Raw genomic sequence first — 17,007 nt, forward strand, 5'->3', positions numbered from 1 at the left:
CTAACCTGTTAATCTCGTCGAGAAGATACAATAGCGAACTGATGGTGCAGCTTTTTCAAACGAACACCCTCTATGGTATCCACACGAACGTCTTCTATTCTTCTAGAGTGCTAGCTCTCTCAAGGATGGATACATTATGTGCTCCACAATCTGCAATTGTTAGACTGCATTTTTTCTCAAAAATTAACATCATCCTTCCACAATTCATAAAAGGAGTATTTATATGTTTCAGTCTTTTGTTTTTCCCACAACTCCTTTTCCTAAAAGGAGCTGTGTTCATAACCCACTATCACAATCTCACAGATACTCAAATATCTTATGTGATGGAGTCCTTTATCTGTAACAGTTACAGATAGAATGCAGATCTTTTAAATATTATTGTAACGACTCGGAAACCGGACCGTTACCGGCGTTAGGATCCAGATCGACTTAAGGTCACCGGGACCCGTAGCAAGCCTACTATACATCCTGTACACCTGATAAAATCCCATACATGATCATACATTTCCATAAAAACTTAAACTTTTCATATACCAAGCTTGACTTGTGCATGCATCATAACTGTATACATAAAACCCCTTACTGGAGCCCTCATCAAATGCTCCAGTTGGGTCAACATCTCATATGTCAAGCCTGGTTCAACATATCTCATCATTAAAATATTTACATAAGGATCATGTACAACAGGGATTTACAATAAACATTAGGGCCAAGCACAATGCTAACCCTCATTACATTACTTTACATTACATCATTTTACATTTCATGTCCACTACTAGACTATTACATAATTGTAATACCCGGCTAGACTCCAGCATCGGAATTCCTACTTTCCGGCGGAATCTCGGATGTCGAAACCCTCTAGAAGGGCAAAATCATGTTTTTATAAAATGTTTTTACATGTTTTTATACTTTGAATAAAGAAAGAAATTGAGTTTTGAAAGAAAATACCAAGGTTGGAAAAGCCAGGTTCGGCTGCCGAACCCCATGTTTGGCCGCCAAACGTTGGTGACTTGCAGGAGCTCTTTTGGCCTCCGAAGGTGGTCTGGCCAGCCACCTATAAAAGCCCCCTTGTCCAAAAATGGGCGACTTTTCTCTCTCTATTTTCGGGCAAAGGTAAGATTTCGACCTCCTTTGGTTGATTTTGAGTTTTTCATTCAACCTCTTCAAGTTTTAACAAGTTTTAACTTGGTTTTGAAGATTTTGAGCTAAAGATCAAGTTTTTGAAGCTTGGAGACCCGGAGCTCGATTTCTTCCCATTTTCGAGTTTGGCTCGCCTCTCCTCTCGATTTTCAAGAGGTAAGAGTAGATCCTACCCTTTTTTTATGCTTTATGTAAGTTTTGAGGGGTCTTAGAGAGTTTTAATGCATGTTTAGAGTGGTTGTAGAAGGTTAGGGTTTATGTGAGTGAAATGATGAATTGAATGTTTATTGTATGCTATGTGAATGTTTGTTGGGGTATAGGCTAGTTTTAAGCCCCTAAATGCTTGAGGATGTGTATATGCATGATTTTGAGTGGTTTGGTTTGAGTTTAGAGGTTTGGTTGGCTGAATGTGCAGGAGAGGCTTGAGTTCTCCCATTCTGGAAGAACTCAGTTTCAGCTGCCGAAGCCATGTTCGACCGCCGAACCTGCCTGTGGAGGCAGCTTGGCCGCCTAAACTCGCCCCCGAAAGTTTGGACTTTCGGCTCTGGAGGAGAGTTTCGGCCGCCGAACCTGTCGCCGAAGGTTGGTGACTTTCGGCTCTGGAGGGACTTTCGGCCGCCGAACCTGCTGCCGAAAGTGCCCTGTTCAGCCTTCCTTTGCATGTTTTCTATGAATGTTTTATGATGTTTTAGGGGATTTTTGGGGAGATGTTTAGAGTTATATTAGTATACGTTTGGTCCCTCATTTGAGTCCACCTGTGTAGGTTCGGACTCGAGGAACCGAGGACCCCAGCAGTGAGATAGCTGCTACAGAGTCTGTTCAAAGTCAGCCTGAGGTGAGTAGAATGGATCTTTATGTTTCAAAGTAAATAAATTTTGAGCATGTTCATGCATCACGAATGCCATGATATATACTAGGTTGTTTGCATTTGAATTCATGAATATGTTGTATTGCATACTATGATGTTGATGTGGATGGATGTTGGATGACCCATTAACCCTCGATATGATATGATGACGATGATACAGTACGGAAGTCCAATGAGGCCCATTCTACGCCCCTGGCACATTGGAATGTTATGTTATACTATATTAAGAGAAAGACCAGCGAGGCCCATTCTACGCCCCTAGCACCATTGGAATGTGTAGAGGGCTATTGGCAACAAGTCCATCCTTGATGTGATTTGTTTGTGATGTGATGCATTTCATGAAAGCATAGATTTTAATATATTGTTTTACTATTCTGCTCACTGGGCTCTAGTAGCTCACCCCTTTCCCTTAACCCCCAGGTTTGCAGGTTCGGGATAGACCAGGAAGTCAGTAAGAGTAAAAGTTTTATGCATGTAATAGTTAGTTGTGGACATGAAAGGTAATGAAATGTAATGTAATGTAAGATATTGTACAGTTTTATATTGAGGATTAGTATTGTGCTTGACCCTAGAATGTTTGGTTAATCCATTTTGTTCATGATCATTATGAAATATTTTAATGTTGAGAAATGTAAACCAAGCTTGATATATGTAATGTTGACCCAACTAGAGCATTTGATGAGGGCTCTAGTATGTATTCAGTGTCAGTGTATGCACAGGTCAACCTTGGTAGATGAAAAGTTTAAAATTTTTATGTAAATATATGATTATGTATGGGATTTATCAGGTATGACTGGTTGTATGTTAGGCTTGCTACGGGTCCCGGCGACCTTAAGTCGATCTGGAACCTAGCGCCGGTAGCGGTCCGATTTCGGGTCGTTACAGATTGGTATCAGAGCCCTAGGTTCACATGGTCGGACCTAGAGAATGTCGGGCTCATAGAGGTTCTAGAAGGGCAAGCACAATAGGAAAAATCATGTCCACTAGGATAGGATGTAGAGTCCTGTCTTGAATGATGATGTGAAATGCCATGATTTTATGCATGTGCATTAATGTTATGTGATGTATGTATGATGCGGGTTCATGTGTTTCCACATGAACCATATGATGCTGATGTTTTATGTGATGTGTGTTGTTTTTCAGTAATCAGAATGTGAGGCACTCGTCGATCTGCACGATTGACTGGAGTCCCACCAGAAAGTGAGGGCATGGATGTAACGACCCGGGAATCGGACCGCTACCGGCGCTAGGATCCAGATCGACTTAAGGTCGCCGGGACCCGTAGCAAGCCTAACATACATCCTGAATACCTGTTAAATCCCATACATGATCATACATTTACATAAAAACTTAAACTTTTTCATTCACCAAGCTCAACCTGTGCATGCACATAACCATAAACATAAAACCCCACACTGGAGCCCTCATCAAATGCTCCAATGGGGTAACATATCATACATTAAGCTTGGTTTAACATAAACATCATTAAAACATTACATAGATCATGTACAAAAGGGATCAACTATATCTCTAGCGTCAAGCACAATATTAATCCTCATAAACATCATTATATTACATTTCATCATGATACTTTACATTACATCATATCTCATGTCCACAACTACTCTATTACATACTAGACTTCTTTACTCTTGCTGACTTTCTGGTCTATCCCGAACCTGCAAACCTGGGGGTTAAGGGAAAGGGGTGAGCTACTAGAGCCCAGTGAGCAGAATAGTAAAACATCATAATATGCAATGCAACATATTCGTGGATTCTAATGCAAACAACCAAGTAAATAACATGGTATTCATGATGCATGAACATGCTCAAAACTGATTGAATTTGGTACATAAAGATTCATTCTACTCACCTCAGGCTGACTCTGAAGCAGCTAGCTCACTGCTGGGGTCCTCGGTTCCTCGGGTCCGAACCTACACAGGTGGACTCAAAATGAGGGACCAAACATACACTAACATAACTCTAAACTACTCCCCAAAAACCCCCTTAAAACACCCTAAAACAATCATAGAAAACATGCAAAGGAAGGCTGAACATGGCACTTTCGGCGGCAGGTTCGGCGGCCGAAAGTCCCTCCAGAGCCGAAACTCAGCCATTTTCGGCAGCTGGTTCGACGGCCGAAAGTGGTTCCAGAGCCCAAACTCATGCATGTTCGGTGGCACCTTCGGCGGCCGAAACTGCCCTCCAGAGACGAAAGTCCAACTTTCGGGGGCAGGGTTCGGCAGCCAAAACATGCCACCACAGGTAGGTTCGGCGGCCGAACATGGCTTCGGCTGCCGAACCTGAGTTCTTCCAGAAATGGCAGAACTCAGCCTTCAATGCACATATGACTCCCATACCTTCCAAACTCAAGCACAACACTCTCAGACATGCTTAAACACATTCATAAGCATATAGGGGTCTCAAACTATCCTATACCCCAACAAACATCAACATGGCAACTCAATAATCATGCATTTCATACTTAACCCATAAAAACCCTATCATTTTTTACAACTAACCTAAACATGCATTTCTACCCCATAAACCTTCATAAAACTTGTTTAAAACATCGAAGGAGGCGAGGATCGACGCTTACCTCTTGAAGATCGAGAGAAGACGTGACCCAACTTGGAGATTTGGGGAAAACGGATTCCGGAGGTCTCCAAGCTTCACAACTTCGATTTGAGCTAAAAATCTTCAAAACCAAGTTAAAACTTGTTAAAAACTTGTAGGATTTGAAGGAAAACCTCAAAACCAACCATGGAAGGGCATGAACTCACCTTTGCCCGAAAATGGAGGAGAAAACTCACCCATTTTCGGACATGGGGCCTTTTATAGGTGGCTGGCCAGACCACCTTCGGAAGCCAAAGGTGACTCCAAAACTCCACCAAGTTCGGCGGCCGAACCTGGATTTTCCTCCATGGTGCTTTTCTTTCAAAAACTCAATTCTTTCTTACTTAAAACCTTAAAACACTTGAAAACATTTTAGAAAAAACATATTTTACCCTTCTAGAGGTTTCCAACATCCGAGATTTCGCCGGACGGTAGGAATTCCGATGCCGGAGTCTAGCTGGGTATTATAATGGATGCCCGTCCCCCTGCATTGCCAAGGGCAATGTCCTGTAGATCTAGTAGGGAGAGAGTGTCAAGGGACCCTAGAAGGTCTTTTGATGCAAGCAGAATGGGAGTAGTTCAGGGAGGAGTGTCAGCTGAGGGGGATGAAATGGATGTTGACCAGAGAAGGGATGGAAGTATGGGTGTAAGTATGTCTGAAGAGGGCATGGGAGAATCTTAAGGAGGCACTCAGGCCTCGGGGTTTGTTCCACCACCCCAATATCAACCCTTTCCACAGGGCCCCGGGTATTCGATGGGAGGTACATCGGATTACCCCAGCTTTAACCCTTATCCCTCTTTCATGCCTTACCCTCCTTTCTATCCACCATACCCCCAGTACCCCATGTATCCACCCTCACCTTTCTATCCAAATGTAGCAAACCCTAATCCAGGGAATGTTGCACCTCCTCCACCACCCCCTGAACCTGTAGCTCCTGAAGTTCAATTACCTAAACCTAGCTCATCTGGAGGGACCAGAGTTAAGATGACTGATTACTTAAAGTTGGATGCTCCCAAGTTCAAGACGGGAGATGATCCATTTGAGTACCTGAAGACAGTAAAAATGATTACAGATGAGTTAGGGGCAGATGATTGTAGAGCCATTCAGATGGCGGGGTTCACTCTTAAGTGCAAAAAGGCCCGTGAGTGATTTAAAAACTACGTGGACCCAAGATTGGACAGTTTAACCTGGGAGGAGTTTGCTAATGAATTTGCAAGATGGGCTTTCCCTGATAGCTCAAGGGAATTGAAGATAATTGAGTTTGAGCAGTTAAGGCAGACTGAGGAGATGAGTGTTGATGAGTTTACAGATAAGTTCTTGGAACTGTTGCCGTTTGTGGAGCAGACTTATGATACAGATCAGAAGAAGGCCAGGAGGTATACCATGAGGCTCCACTCTAGGTATTCCTCCCTAATTCTTGCAGCAGAGAGGGAGAGCTTCCACACTATTGTGGATGCGGCACGGAAGATGGAGGCTAGTGCCATCATTCAGGGGACAGTTAAGCAGTCAATGGCACAGTCTTCGGGTTCCAAGACCCCAGGCAGGGGAAAGCTAGATCCTTCTTCTCTGAATGCAGCAGCTTCTGGCAGAAGAGGTGGAGTAGCACCACCAAAAAGCCAAAGAAGAATAAGTTCTGGAATCGCTTAAAATCAAGTCTGGGACTCGGTGGTGGCTCGAGCTCAGGTTCAGATGGCGCATAATGTTTGAGATGTGGTAAGCTACACAAGGGAGTGTGTCAGCTTGGGACTACAGCCTGCTTTAGATGTGGGCAGGAGGGACACATGGCACGGGAGTGTCCTAGGGCACCTTTTATGGCACCATCCTAGTAGACAGCTTTTGGTAGTGTGGCTCAACCAGTATCTCCAGCCGTGACACAGGGCAGTGGCAGAGGTAGAGGGAGAGGGGCAGCCTCTTCTTCAGCAGGTTCCCGAGGTGAAGGTCCATCAGCTCTAGCTCGGATCGTCCCTATGACACAGCAGGAGGCGAACACATCCAACACCGTGGTGTCAGGTAATCTCATTATTGGTTGTCCAGATGTGTATGCTTTAATGGACCCTGGTGCATCTCATTCTTTTGTTGCTCCGAGAGCCGTTGAGAGGTTAGGTTTGATAGTCTCTGGGTTAGAGTGTCCCCTCTGGGTCAGTAGACCCAAGTGTGATCCATCAGTGGTAGAGTCAGTCTGCCGGTATAGTCTAGTGTTTATTGAGAGTAGATGCCTTCCAGCCGACCTTGTGGGTCTAGACTTGACAGATTTTGATGTCATTCTAGGGATGGATTGGCTATCTGCTCATGGTGCTACCTTGGACTGCAGAGACAAGGTAGTCAGGTTCAGAGATCAGGATGGGTCAGAGGTCGTCTTCAAAGGAGACAGGAGGGGTACGCCTAGAGGTCTGATATCAGCCCTACAGGCTCGTAGGTTGCTCAAAAGAGGTTGTCAGGGGTTTCTAGCTCATGTGAGAGAGCTTGATAGTCAGGTTAAGGAGCCCGCCTCAGTGCCCGTAGTCAGAGAGTTTCCAGATGTCTTCCCAGACGAGCTTCCAGACTACCACCTGTTAGGGAGATAGAGTTTGAAATAGAATTGATGCCTGAAACCAGACCAATCTCTATCCCTCCCTACAGGATGGCACCAGTAGAGTTGAAGGAGCTAAAGGAGCAGTTGCAAGAGTTGGTAGACAAGGGTTTCATCCGACCGAGTACCTCACCTTGGGGTGCTCCAGTGCTGTTTGTAAAGAAGAAGGATGGATCCTTAAGACTTTGTATCGACTACAGACAGTTGAACAAAGTTACTACCAAGAATAAGTATCTGTTACCTAGGATTGACGATTTATTTGACCAGCTAGCAGGAGCAGGTTATTTCTCCAAGATAGATCTGAGATCCGGGTACCACCAGCTGAGAATCAGAGAAGAAGATGTGCCGAAGACGGCTTTCAGGACCAGATATGGGCATTATGAGTTCCTAGTAATGCCATTCGGGCTAACCAATGCCCCTGCAGCATTCATGGATCTCATGAACAGAGTGTTTAGCCAGTATCTGGATCACTTCGTTATTATCTTCATAGATGATATCTTAGTGTACTCCAGAAATGCAGAAGAGCATGCCCATCATCTGAGGTTAGTTTTGCAGACCCTGAGGGAGCACGACTTGTATGCCAAGTTCTCCAAGTGTGAATTCTGGTTGAGGAGCATCTCATTCTTGGGGCATCTCATTCTTGGGGCATGTTGTATCAGAAAACGGAATTAAAGTGGACCCCAAGAAGGTAGAAGCTGTAGCTAACTGGCCCAGACCCACTACAGTTACAGAGATCAAGAGCTTTTTGGGTTTGGTAGGTTACTACAGGAGGTTCGTTCAGGACTTCTCTAAAATTGCCACTCCTATGACCAGATTAACCAAGAAGAATCAGAGGTTTGTATGGTCTGATCAGTGCGAGGAAAGCTTTGAAGAGCTGAAGAAAAGGTTGACGTCAGCACTGGTGTTAGCTCTGCCTACCAGTAATGAAGACTCCACAGTGTTTTGTAATGCGTCCCGTGTGGGACTGGGTTGCGTGTTGATGCAAAATGAAAAAGCATGAGTTGAATTATCCTACACATGACCTAGAGATGGCAGCTGTGATCTTTGCACTCAATATGTGGAGGCATTACCTTTATGAGGTGAAATGTGAGATCTTCACAGATCATAAGAGCTTGCAGTACATCTTGAGTCAGAGAGAGTTGAACCTAAGGCAGAGAAGATGGGTAGAACTGCTCAGTGACTATGATTGCAAAATTCAGTATCATCTGGGTAAGGCAAATGTTGTGGCAGATGCCCTAAGCCAGAAATCACTTGGCAGTATATCCCATATTACCACAGAGAGGAGACCGGTGGTGAGGGAATTCTATAAGCTTATTAGTGAAGGGCTGCAGTTGGAGTTTTCTGGTGCAGGTGCTTTGATAGCTCAGATGATAGTGACACCCGTGTTTCTAGAGCAGGTGGCTCAGAAACAGCATGAGGACCTAGAGTTAGTAAAAATTGCCAGGACTGTTCAGTCAGGCAAGAATGAAGAGTTCAGATTTGACAGTAAAGGGATCCTCCGCTATGGGAACAGGTTATGTGTACCAGATGACGTGAGTTTGAAGGGAGACATTATGAGGAAAGCTCATAATACTAGATACAGTGTTCACCCTGGAGCCACCAAAATGTATCAAGATCTGAAAACAGTTTATTGGTGGCCAGCTATGAAGAGAGAAGTGGCACAGTTCGTGTCCGCCTGCGAAGTATGTCAGAGGGTGAAGCTGGAACATCAGAAGCCGGCTAGAATGCTTAACTCACTGCCGATTCCAGAGTGGAAATGGGAGAATATAGCTATGGATTTCGTAGTGGGGTTACCGGCAATGTCCAACAGATTAGACTCCATATGAGTGATTGTGGACAGACTGACCAAATCTGCTCACTTCATCCCTAACAGGAGTGGCTACTCTGTGGATAAATTGGCGCAGGTGTTTGTTGATGAAGTAGTCAGGCTGTATGGGGCTCCCGTTTCAATAGTGTCAGATAGGGGACCCCAGTTCACCTTTAGGTTTTGGCGGAGTCTGCAGAATGATATGGGTACCAGGTTGGATTTCAGCACAGCTTTCCATCCACAGACTGACGGACAATCAGAGAGGACCATCCAGACAATTGAAGATATGCTCAGAATGTGTGTGCTAGATTTTGGTGGTTCTTGGAGGCAGCATCTACCCTTGGTGGAGTTTGCCTACAATAACAGCTATCAAGCTAGCATAGGCATGGCTCCATATGAAGCTCTGTATGGAAGCAAGTGCAAGTCACCTGTCTGCTGGGAAGAAGTGGGAGAAAGGGCCTTGGCAGGACCTGAGCTAGTAGAGATCACCAGCAGAGTAGTGCCCATTATCAGGGAAATGATCAGAACTGCTACGAGCAGACAAAAGAGCTATGCAGATGTCCGCAGGAAGCATGTAGATTTTCAGGAGGGAGATTTGGTGTTGCTCAAGGTGTCTCCTATAAAAGGGGTGATCCGTTTTGGGAAGAAAGGTAAGCTAGCTCCACGGTACATCGGACCCTTTGAAATCTTGCAAAAGATTGGGAATGTATCGTACAAGCTGGACCTACCAGCTTCAATGGAGAAAATCCATCCGGTTTTCCATGTTTCCATGTTACGAAAGTTTGTGTCAGATCCGGGTAAGGTTCTTAGTGAGCCTGATGTGGAGATCCTAGAAGATCTCACCTATGTTGAGCAGCCAGTGCGGATTCTAGACACGCAGATCAGAAAGTTGAGGAACAAGGAAATCCCGATGGTGAAAGTCCTTTAGAATCACCATAATATAGAAGAATGTACCTGGGAGACACGGGAGTCCATACTCCAGCAATACCCTCATCTCTTTTAAGGTTAGTATCTTTGTGTTTATGTGTGTTATGCCGGGCTAAGTTTGTTTGTTGAACATTCGGGGACGAATGTTCTTAAGGGGGGGAGAATGTAATACCCAGCTAGACTCCGGTATCGGAATTCCTACTTTCCGGCGGAATCTCGGATGTCGAAACCCTCTAGAAGGGTAAAATCATGTTTTTATAAAATGTTTTTACCTGTTTTTATGCTTTGAATAAAGAAAGAAATTGAGTTTTGAAAGAAAAGACTAAGGTTGGAAAAGTCAGGTTCGGCCGCCGAACGTTGGTGACTTGCGGGAGCTCTTTTGGCCTCCGAAGGTGGTCTGGCCAGCCACCTATAAAAGGCCCCTTGTCCGAAAATGGGCGAGTTTTCTCGCTCTATTTTTGGGCAAAGGTGAGATTTCGCCCTCCTTTGGTTGATTTTGAGTTTTTCCTTCAACCTCTTCAAGTTTTAACAAGTTTTAACTTGGTTTTGAAAATTTTGAGCTAAAGATCAAGTTTTTGAAGCTTAGAGACCCGGAGCTCGATTTCTTCCCATCTCCGAGTTTGGATCGCCTCTCCTCTCGATTTTCAAGAGGTAAGAGTAGATCCTACCCTTCTTTTATGCTTTTATGTAAGTTTTGAAGGGTCTTAGAGAGTTTTAATGCATGTTTAGACTGGTTGTAGAAGGTTAGGGTTTATGTGAGTGAAATGATGAATTGAATGTTTATTGTATGCTATGTGAATGTTTGTTGGGGTATAGGCTAGTTTTAAGCCCCTAAATGCTTGAGGATGTGTATATGCATGATTTTGAGTGGTTTGGTTTGAGTTTAGAGGTTTGGTTGGCTGAATGTGCAGGAGAGGCTTGAGTTCTCCCATTCTGGAAGAACTCAGGTTCGGCTGCCGAAGCCATGTTCGGCCGCCGAACCTGCCTGTGGAGGCAGCTTGGCCGCCGAACCTGCCTGTGGAGGCAGCTTGGCCGCCTAAACTCGCCCCCGAAAGTTTGGACTTTCGGCTCTGGAGGAGAGTTTCGGCCGCCGAACCTGCCGCCGAAGGTTGGTGACTTTCGGCTCTGGAGGGACTTTCGGCCGCCGAACCTGCTGCTGAAAGTGCCCTGTTCAGCCTTCCTTTGCATGTTTTATATGAATGTTTTATGATGTTTTAGGGGGTTTTTGGGGAGATGTTTAGAGTTATATTAGTATACGTTTGGTCCCTCATTTGAGTCCACCTGTGTAGGTTCGGACTCGAGGAACTGAGGACCCCAGCAGTGAGATAGCTGCTACAGAGTCTGTTCAGAGTCAGCCTGAGGTGAGTAGAATGGATCTTTATGTTTCAAAGTAAATAAATTTTGAGCATGTTCATGCATCACGAATGCCATGATATATACTAGGTTGTTTGCATTAGAATTCACGAATATGTTGCATTGCATACTATGATGTTGATGTGGATGGATGTTGGATGACCCATTAGCCCTCGATATGATATGATGACGATGATACAGTACGGAAGTCCATTGAGGCCCATTCTACGCCCTGACACATTGGAATGTTATGTTATACTATGTTAAGAGAAAGACCAGCGAGGCCCATTCTACGCCCCTGGCACCATTGGAATGTGTAGAGGGCTATTGGTGACAAGTCTATCCTTGATGTGATTTGTTTGTGATGTGATGCATTTCATGAAAGCATAGATTTTAATATATTGTTTTACTATTCTGCTCACTGGGCTCTAGTAGCTCACCCCTTTCCCTTAACCCCCAGGTTTGCAGGTTCGGGATAGACCAGGAAGTCAGCAAGAGTAAAAGTTTTATGCATGTAATAGTTAGTTGTGGACATGAAAGATAATGAAATGTAATATAATGTAAGATATTGTACAGTTTTATATTAAGGATTAGTATTATGCTTGACCCTAGAATGTTTGGTTAATCCCTTTTGTTCATGATCATTATGAAATGTTTTAATGTTGAGAAATGTAAACCAAGCTTGATGTATGTAATGTTGACCCAACTAGAGCATTTGATGAGTACTCTAGTGTGGGGTTTTTATGTATTCAGTTCGGTGTATGCACAGGTCAAGCTTGGTAGATGAAAAGTTTAAAATTTTTATGTAAATGTATGATCATGTATGAGATTTATCAGGTATGACTGGTTGTATGTTAGGCTTGCTACGGGTCCCGGCGACCTTAAGTCGATCTAGATCCTAGCGCCGGTAGCGGTCCGATTTCGGATCGTTACCCTTGCTGACTCCCTGAGCTATCTCTGATCCTGCAAACCTGGGGGTTAGGGGAAAGGGGTGAGCTACTAAAGCACAGTGAGCAGAACAGTAAAAATAGTTCATTAAACATATGCCATCATGAAATGCATCACATCACAAACAATTCACATCACGGATGGACTTGTTATCAATAACCTTCTACATATCCAACCGTGCCAGGGGCGTAGAATGGGTCTCGTCCTAGACTTTCTCTTAACATAACATAACATAACATAACCAATCGTGCCAGGGGCGTAGTATGGGCCTCGACCTGGACTTTCTCTTACATCGTGCCAGGAGCGTAGCATGGGCCTCGACCTGAACTTACATATCATATCATATCACATCATATCGAGGGCTAGTGGGTCATCCAATATCCATCCACATCAACAGCAAATTATGCAATGCGTCATATTCGTGAATTCTAATGCAAACAACCTATTACATATCATGATGCATGAACATGCTTAAACATTTGATTGCTTTGAAAATAAAAGAAGTTATGTTCTACTCACCTCTGGCTGACTCTGAAACAGCTAACACTGCTGGCCTCCTCGGTTCCTCGAGTCTGATCCTACACAGGTGGACTCAAATGAGGAACCAAACATACTCTAACATGACTCTAAACATCTCCCCAAAAACCCCCTAAAATATCATAAAATATGCATAGAAACCAGACAAAGGAAGGCTGGTCAGGGGACTTTTGGCGACAGGTTCGGTGGCCGAAGGTCCCTACAGATCCGAAAGTCAAGCACTTTCGGGGGCAGGGTTCGGCGGCCGAAAGTCTTCACAGACCCGAAAGTCACTAACCTTTGGGGGCAGGTTCGGCGGCCTAAACTCCCCTCCAGAGCCGAAAGTCCCAACTTTCGGGGGCGAGTTTAGGCGGCCAAAACTGCCTCCCCTGGCAGGTTCGGCGGCCGAACCTGGATCCTCCTGGGTGGCAGAACCCGATTCTGCCATCCCACATCTAGCCTCCCAAAACCCTCCAAACTCAAACTCAATACTCAAAAGCATGCATAAACACATTTTCAAGCATATAGGGGCATAAAACTAGCCTAAACCCCAACAAACATCACATTAAGCATAAAGGGTGCATAAACCCTAACATTTTACATCTACTCTAAACATGCATTAAACACCCTTAAAACCCCTCAAAACTTACGTAAAACATAAAAGAAGGTGAGGATCCACGCTTACCTCTTAAAGATCAAGAGGAGAGGTGATCCAAACTTGGAGATTGAGAGAAATCGAGCTCCGGGGGTCTCCAAGTTTCAAAACTTTGATCTTAGCTTAAAATCTTCAAAATAAAGGTAAAACTTATAAAAAACTTGAAAGGATTGAAGGAAAACATAAAACCAACCATGGAAGGGCGAAATCTCACCTATGCCCGAAAATAGAGAGAGAAAACTCGCCCATTTTCGGACATGGGGCCTTTTATAGGTGGCTGGTCATACCACCTTCGGGAGCCAAAGGTGCTTCCGCAAGAGCCCAATGTTCGGCGGCCGAACCTGGCATTTCCCTCCTTAGTCTTTTCTTTCAAAACTCACTTTCTTTCTTTATTAGAACCATAAAAACATATAAAAATATTTTAGAAAACCTTTATTTTACCCTTCTAGAAGGCTCCGACATCCGAGAATTTCGGATTCCAATGGAGATTCCGCCGGAAAGTAGGAATTCCGATGCCGGGGTCTAGCCGGTATTACAATTATTATCTCATAATAATAAATAATTAATATTAATAATAATAACACTTATTATTATTAATTATATTAACGATTAATATTATATTAATGATTAATATTAATAATAATAACACTTTATTATTATTAATTATATTAATGATTAATAATAATAACACTTTATTATCATTAATTATATTAATGGGCTTTGGACTTTTAGCCCATTAATATGTCATAGCACATCAATAACGTTCTTTTGTGTGTGACCCAATAGGCTCACATTAATTGGCAATAGGCTCAGTCCCACAAGGCCTATAAGTCATAAGTGACCTCTAGCAAGACATTATGACTACCCAACTAATATGAGGATCAATAGTCCGATAAAGCCTAATAAATAGAACATGTATTAATCCCTTTGTCACACGATATCTAGTTTGAACATAAGTCATGGTCAATGTCAAACTTATAATGTTCAAAATTATGATTTCTCGATCTCTAAGTAAACTGATAAATTCAAATGATATTGATCACACTATCAATTCATTTGAGCACCGCCATACATTTCTCAGTCTCACTTATTGAGGGGCCCAAAAGATATCTCTCTAGGGACAAATCCTATCTTGATTGTTCATTATCCTCTACATAATTTCTATTATGCTCAATCATAACCTTTATGAGTGTCCGATTAAAGACAATGTTTGGTTATGTCAAATCATAATAGTCCTTATGTTGGAAACTATGGCAATCTCAAGTCAAGGGATTAAGACATAACTACTTTGAGATTCACTTATGACAATAACCCATGTAGTGATCTCAATGCGGGTCCATCCAATACTTTGTTCTCTAACAAGTATCTATGATTATTGAATTATATCAACATATACATAATCATCTCATGATTATTAATCAATAATCATACTAGTTATATTTTATTATTATCAATATAATAATAAGTAACCAGGGATGATAATTATTATTATGTAACATGCAAACAAATAATAATGATAAAAACCTCTTTTATTAATAACCAAACGACATACAAAAAGGTTCAAGATAATGGCCTAGGGAAAATACACTAACACTTGGGTCACTGTCTCTTAGAGTTCCGCCTTGATCTTGGCTACACTAGTGTAGGTAGCCCGAGCCTCCTTCGCCTGAGCCTGCAGCTCCAAGACCTAGCGTTGCAACAAGGCCATTTGATCCTCAGCAGATTTAGCCCGACTCTCAAGGCCCAAGTTAGAAGCACGGATCACGTCAAGATCAGCCTGAAGCTTGTCCACCAATTTCAGGGTCTCCTTCATTGTACCCTCAACTTTGGCCACCCAAGTCTTCAAATTTGAATATTCTTCTGCCAAAAGCTCCATATGCATCTCATTTGCAACGAATTCTCGCCTCAAGGTTCTAAAATGCTTCTGGCCATGTAGGCGCAAAGGGCATCTCTAGTGCATAATGAAGAGCATTAATAAATAGCTCTTCCATCTTAATCTCATTCAAGTGACAGCGATCTACAGGTTGTAGGGTAGTCTTGATTAGCAAGAGACCTAGAAAATGATCACCAAGGAGAGAAGGCACCCTATTTAGCACTAAGGCCAAATGTTGAATGCTAACAGGCCAGGAAGACTCGACCCCAATGCTCACAAGAGCAGACGAAAAAGGGGCATCAGTAGGGAGCATAGGGGCTGAGGCAGGAATAGAGGCACCCAGCACCAAAGACTCAGGTTGAAGGGATGCCAGTTCTTTGGTTGTAGGTTGGAAAAGTAGATGGGGAAGGACAATCACTTCCTCCGAAGGGCAAGCATGCTTAGCGGGGGGGATTGGCAATCTCAGCAGCAACAGTCTTACCCTTTCGAGTAGCACGCACCACCTCGACGAATCTGCTTGAGCCCACCATATCTGCAAATAAAAGGAAAAGTAAGTAAGATAGTTAGTTTAGAAAATAAAAAGGATGAAAAGGGAAGTACCATGATCCTAAGGTAGGGGTACACTTTTGGAAAGGCTGGGCAGGTGAGGAGTGCGGGTCCGGGTCTCCGGCAGAGACGACATTCTTTACCACCTGAGTAATATAAATATTCCTTAAGGCTTTAGCCATCGCTATAAGGGAAGCCAAAGCCTCATTTTTTCTCTCTCTTCGAGCGGACCCCATCTTTCTTCAGCTCTACCCAGTAGTGCTAGCTAGTCTGAAGATACCCAAAACCCTGGAGTATGGTGGCGGAAGACAAAAAACTTATTTTTTCACCATTTTAAAGAAGAAGGTATCCAATAAAAAATATTTAAGTACTTTCGACTGCTAAAGTACCAGAACTCTTCATTCTTACTAGTATCCAGTTGGTACAACTGAGAGAAAAGTGCTACGCTAGGTTCAATGCAATTGTTAAAACACATGAACCGAAAGGCAATTAAGATTCTCCAGCTATTAGGATGAAGTTGAGCAATAGAAAGCTTGTGAAATAGAAGGACCTCCATAAAAAAGGGGTCTAAAAGGAAACAAAGACCTGCCTTCAACTGCTCCTCGAAGACCATGATAGTGTCACCAGCATGAATGAAGTTGTTAGCATGGACACAGAGAGAAGGAGTGAAAAGTCAAAAAGAATCTTGAAGAATGTGATAGGTGTCATACAAAAATCCACGTCGCTATTTGAGAAGACGGATGGGATATCACTAAGGGAGCCACCCTCATTCTCAGAGGTCTCCTTTAACAGAACAATGAGGGCTGGCACTCGAATTGGGCAGTCAGAGGAGGAGCTGGAAACCCCGCTAGGAGAGGGAGATGTGTTCCTATCCATATCAAAGGGACAACAAAATTGCTGTAAATGGACTTTAACGAAAAAGGAATCACAGAATGAAATCCTCTAAAAAAGAAGTTGCAGAAAAATGCAAAAATAATGCTTAGAGAAGACGATGGACCCTTATAAAAGTGGTTTTGACGGCAGGCGTTAAATGCAGGACGATAAATGGGGCAACAACCATCAAAAGGTTTAGAAGGCGAAGCAAAAGGAGCCAATCTTGAAGGGCCATGTGTCCCGGACCTTGATAGAAGATGTCTCCTTCAAATATGAAAAAACGAAGACTAGTACGGGAACCTCTGATATTAT

This window comes from Manihot esculenta, chromosome 17, assembly GCF_001659605.2.
Source record: "Manihot esculenta cultivar AM560-2 chromosome 17, M.esculenta_v8, whole genome shotgun sequence".
Taxonomy (NCBI): Eukaryota; Viridiplantae; Streptophyta; class Magnoliopsida; order Malpighiales; family Euphorbiaceae; genus Manihot; species Manihot esculenta.